We start from the raw sequence: 6,000 nt of genomic DNA on the forward strand, positions 1-6,000 counted from the left end.
CAGGTGCCCACCCAATAGGGGTGGACACAGGAAACGGCATATTTCTACCCATAAATCCTGTGCCCTATAAATCCATCTGCAGAGTCATATTCTTTCTCTTTCTTCCCTCTCTGCCCCCGTGGGAGATGCTCTCTCTTATCGGGTAACGGTGGGGGAGTATCTCAGGCCCCTTAGGCCTGACTAGGCCTAATGCCAGGAGGAGAATGGAGGGGGGGGCAGTCTCAGACCTGGCCAGCCTGAGACTTGCCTAGCAGTGGGAGAGGGGAAGAAAGAACCCTGAGGGTTTGGGTAGACCCTCAGGTGGGAGGAGGGAAGGATTGGAAGCCTCTGGGAATTGTGTAAGGGACTCTGTATGCTTTAGGATGTTCTTTGCCACTATGCTTTGTAGTTTTCTGTAGGTTCACCAATCGCCTTTTCATTTAAACCCTCTATCACTCTCCAATCCGTTTGTGTGTGTCATTCTTTTGTCCCTTTTGGGGCAAGAGATGTTCTGGCTGGCCTCAAACCAGCACAGTGGTATAGATGTTACCTTCAGGCCAAAATATTTGAATTTACCATGTTCTTTCCAAGGCATCCAACAGACAAATCCAGCCGCAAGTATCTGGAAAAAAAGCTTTAGTGCTGGGTGCCAAAAAAACTTTAGAGCTGGGGAGATAATAAAATAGGTAGGGTGATGCTCATTCAAATGCTAGCAAAACTCCTGGGTGCTGAGTCCTGGATAGAATAAGCTGTGAGGACTTCACCCCACCCTAAGGGAGCTTTGGCTTTTCCCAGCTTCTGTTTCAGTTTGCAAGGCATGAATAGCAGGAGGCATATATCTCATTACTGAGCACAACAGCCTGAAGCTGTGACTGAAGTTCAGAAATCTCAGCAGTGGCACTGTGGGTGACACTGGGTGCAATGATGAGCCATGAGGTCCAACTTCACATGCTGCTATGGTGTTTCTCCTACCATCATCTGTCCTACCATCCTCTCCCCCACCTCCCCACCAGTCATACCTCAGCATGACCAAAGGAGAATAACAGCTTGTATACTACTGTCCCACAACCCAAACCCAGCAAAACACTTGCAGGAATGCACCAAGCAGAGACTGTCTCTTCCTTAACCCGTTACTGCCAATATGGAAGGGAGGTTCTAGGAGCAAATACATCCCACTGTGCTCATGTTCAGCCCTGCGCTATTTAGTTATGCTCAATATAGAAATTCAGAAGTGCGTGGGAGGAACCCAGTCACAACATATCAATATCCAAGCATGCTATTTCTCTTGGAGAGGTGCCAAGAGATGTCTTTAAAAGGTCAGCTTGGCATGTGACATGCACTGGTCCTCTTAGCTTTCAGACATAAAGATATTTTTTTCTGTACGAAGAGACATAAGCATTGTTTGATAACTAATAACTGCATTCTGAATTTAAGTTTTAAGAATTCATAGTTTTTCCTCTGTTAAATGAAAAAGACCTTAAACACATGTGATTTGTATCAATACATTGCTGCCATATACATGACTTTCCCAAAGTTTTCATGTCTAAACTTCACCCTGGGGCACAGGCACAGCTGTAGAGCTGCCTTGAACAATGTTTCAATGTAGTCAGAAACAGAGGAAGATGAAGGCACACCGCACACAAACACAATGAATGTGTTGGGGACAGAGCTTTGTGTGAGATTGCCCACATATGCCAGAACTGCCCGAGTCATGCAGAAGGATCTAAATCCTTCAACAACATTCAGTTCTTGGATTCTACCTGCTCAGTGTTTCTGCTTAGGACAGGAGGAGGTGCCCAGTAAAACCAGTCCTGAAGTTTGCATTTCTGCCAGAAATGGAAGAAGTACACCACTCATGCAAGCCCCCCACTAGCTCCATATGGACCCTGAGGCAGGAGGTGAGGTTTTAGACTCTAATTTCGCCAGAAGAGGCACTAATTTAATCACCATCTGCACTTAACCAGTAGCATACAGCAGATGGAAACATAAAACAGTAACATTAAAAGCTCTTTATTTAGAAATGCATTTTATTGGTAAATCAGACTGCCCAGACACCCAGCCCTCTGGCTGTGTGTTGCAGAAAGCATTTCCCTGCACAAGACATGTCTGTGCTATGCCTTCTCTTTGCTGTCCTCACTTACAGCCTATTGCAATGCCAGACATCTCAAGAGTAAGCAGTAAATGTTTTCAAACCCAAATAGCTATGAAAAGACAAGCAAAAGAGAGCAGGAGTTTGGAGTAACCCTATGTCCCACCAAATTTTCAAATTCCACTTGTAACTTTACACCACTTAATGGTTTTCAGTTCTCTGCTCTTCGGTTCCAGTCTCTCCTGCTGTTTGTGTTTATGGGAATGTGCAAGCTGGCAAAATGCCCGTGCAATGGCAGTTCATTCTCCAGCAGAAAGGTGACAGATGAGGAAGTTCAGTGTGTCCAAGCCCGCACTCCTTTCTGAGTGCAGCCCATGGCTCCCAGGCACATAATAATCAGAACAGTGTGGTTCCTTGGTATTATATCCTTCACTGAAGGGTACAGAAACATGTCGGAATACAAACAAAAGTTGTTATTAAAGCTTTTTAGAATATAAACAAAAGGCTTTATTAAAGTTTCTCTTTAAAGTCTGAAATATACAGTAAGTTCTGCAATCTACCCAAGCTAAATACTTTGGGAAGGGGCATTGTGATTCTCCCCCTCTACTCTACTCTTGTGAGACCTCACCTGGAGTAGTGTGTCCAATTCTGGAGCCCCTATTACAAGAGGGATATGGACATGCTGGAACATGCTGGTCCAGAGAAGGGCCACCAGGATGATCAGAGGGCTGGAGCACCTCTCCTATGAGGACAGACTGAAAGAGTTGGGGCTGTTCAGTCTGGAGAAGAGAAGGCTCCGAGGTGACCTTATTGTGGCCTTCCAGTATCTGAAGGGGGCCTACAAGAAAGCTGGGGAGGGACTTTTTAGGATACCAGGTAGGGACAGGTCTAGGGGGAATGGAATAAAGCTGGAAGTGGGGAGATTCAGGCTGGATGTGAGGAAGAAGTTCTTCACCATGATAGTGGTGAGAGCCTGGAATGGGTTGTCCAGGGAGGTGGTTGAGGCCCCATCCCTGGAGGTGTTTAAGGCCAGGCTGGATGAGGCTCTGGCCAGCCTGATCTGGTGTGAGGTGTCCCTGCCCATGGCAGGGGGGTTGGAACTAGATGGTCCTTGTGGTCCTTTCCAACCCTGACTGATTCTGTGATTCTATGATTCTATGATTGTTAGCTGTTAATTACATCTGCATGAGAAAATTCATGCTGAGAGCTTATGCGTTCTAGACAGGGATCAGAACTATATTACATGGCCTGTGTAGCTCATCCAAATGTATGAAATGCCAAATATTTTATCATCTCCCTATGAGCAACTCAAGATACAAGCAGGAGTTTTCCACAGGAATCACTCGGAGTGATTTCAAGTGGAAGAACGCTTTACAGATTGTTAGTTATGATCTATTCTTGAGGTACACTGAAAAATGAAATTCAGAAAATCAATATTTTATCAGGAAGTTCTTGGAGTGGCTTTAAAGATGTGATTTCGTTAGCTAACTTTAGGTTTTAAGCACTTTCTCTGGGTGATGCTATTCTCATGATATCTTCCCTGTTGATGGGTATATGTATCATGAGATGATGATGTATATTGGCTGACCAAATGGGAAGGAAGGTTAGCTTTTTTTCTTTTTTCTTCTTTTTTTCTGAAAACAAGAGGTTATAAAACTCCATTCTGAACTGGCAAAAATAAATAAACTAATACAAATAATCTAGTTTCAGTCAAGATAAACAGAAACACTAGCTAGATAATATTATTTGTCTTTGAGAATATTATGACAACATAATTTCCATATTAACAAAAAACAACGAAACCAAACCAACAAAACAAAATAAGAAATGTATGAATGCATATGTACTTGAATCAGAAGGCAAAAACATTCCAGGCCTGTTGAAATTATTTAAAACTAAAGAAGGAACTATTAGTTCAAGAAATATAGATGTTAAGATTAAATGCAACAATGTTCCAAACAATATTTTAAAATAGACCACCAGCTTTTTTTCCATACTGAAATGGTTTCTAACATTTGACAGTTATCACAACTTTGTGTTTCTCTGAGGTTGTGACATGGCATCACCACAAAACTCTTCTGCTCTGTAATGTGAAGCCAGAAAAGTGATTCTGGCCACCAGGTGTGCCCAGTGAAGCAGCCTTGTCCATCTGTGGACTAGGAGTCCATGAATGAAGTGATCTGGGGTATTTGTTCTCAGAGGGTACAATCAGGTGTCCTTCCTCTGCTCTGCTGAGCATGGTGTCCACCCAAAAGTAAAAGCCCAGAAGTTCTAACAGGCTTTCATAGATTTTACAGCCTAATGACAAGTCTCTGATCCTTCTGCCTCCACAGGGACTCACTGGGCTGACAGCATCCAACTTCTGCCCTGCCCAGGCCAAGAAACCCAAACATGGGCAAGTTTTGGCCATGCCTGCCAGGAGAGGTGCCAATTCCTGAGGTCTTCAAAAGAAAATCCCTGTCACTCTCTAAGGTCTGCAATACCAAATATTTCTTTTGTCTAGCCCACATTATAAAGCCAGTGCAGCTTCTTTCATCTGCCCAGTTCTCAAGCATTTTCTGATTTGTGTTTCCATGGCATATTTAGCTGAAGTTGGCCAGTAGGTGTTAGCCACTAAGTTGCTACTGAGAGATATGTGGATGCATTCCACAGAGGAAAGACACAGAAATAAGACATAGAATCATGGCTGCTACAGGTGCTCCTTAAATTCCCCTTTACCATTGCTGCCTCTCTGTCATTAACAGACCATTCAAAATTATTTACAGTTTGAAACAAATATGTAATAGAGATAAAAATCTCTTGCCTCGTACCAACATGCACTGTTGTTGCTTTAACAGCATTTTCTGCTCTCTCTGATCCGATAGTCTCAAATGCCAACAGAAAATGGCACAAGAAAAATAAAGAAAACTTGCAGATTTTGGCCTTTTAGCAGTCAGTGCTTCCATTTGGAAACAAAAGTAATTTGACTGTTGGAGGTGCCTGGCAGATGACTGCTGCATCAGATGGACAAAAACAGGGGGTTGTATGAGTTACATTCTTTCCTGCACACTGCAGAGAAGCAGAGCCATATGGGAGCTGCTGCGGGAGGGGAGTAGCGGAGAGGCAACCCATTGGAAATGGCAGGGATAAAAACTCCTCATATGGTGCTGGGAAATGTCAGAGAACCACAGGTAGCAAAATAGACATGATAAAAATCCAAGTACTTTAGTATCCTGTATCTAGATGGTTGAGTAAAACTTGTATGGAGTAAGACTGTGTGAATGGATATGTGAAAGCCTGACAGGCAGGTGGTGTGTTGCTTTTCTTTAAAGGACAACAGGGTGTCCTGCTTCTCCTTCCTCTGCTGCAGTCAGACCTGTGGAGATGGTGGAGAGGAGTGTCTGCCACCCTCTATGTGTGGTGGGCAACCTTTGAAGGGATGAAGTGGGCACAAGATCCAGCAGGCAGTGGCTGCAGTGTGGGGAAGAGGCCTCCATCCCTTTCTTTGGCTCCCTGTGAGCAGATTTAACCTCCACAACAGCCTGTTGCAATTTCTTCCTCCATCTAACAATTTATTGTGAAAAATACCTTCCTCTTCTATACCTTCTGCTGGATCACTTCAGTGGGTGCCTCATTGTTCTTGAATTATACAAGAAATAATTAGTTTGGCCCTATTTGTGTCCAAACCACTAATAGTTTTCCAGACCCCTGTCATAAACTTAGTCATGCTTTCTCCAGTTCTGAGGCCTGATCTCTTCTGTCTCTATTTCTACATCTCTCCTGAGCTAGGAAGAAGAGCACACATAGCATTTGTACACAGTGGGTGTGCTCTAGTTACAGAATCCTCTATATACGAATATAGTCAGGCATCTCATTTTGCTCATTTCTAACCAATGTCTATGCTTTGCTTGCTTCTTTGGTCTGTACAAAGCATTAAGTTGATATTTCTTGAA

This window comes from Indicator indicator, chromosome 4, assembly GCF_027791375.1.
Source record: "Indicator indicator isolate 239-I01 chromosome 4, UM_Iind_1.1, whole genome shotgun sequence".
Taxonomy (NCBI): Eukaryota; Metazoa; Chordata; class Aves; order Piciformes; family Indicatoridae; genus Indicator; species Indicator indicator.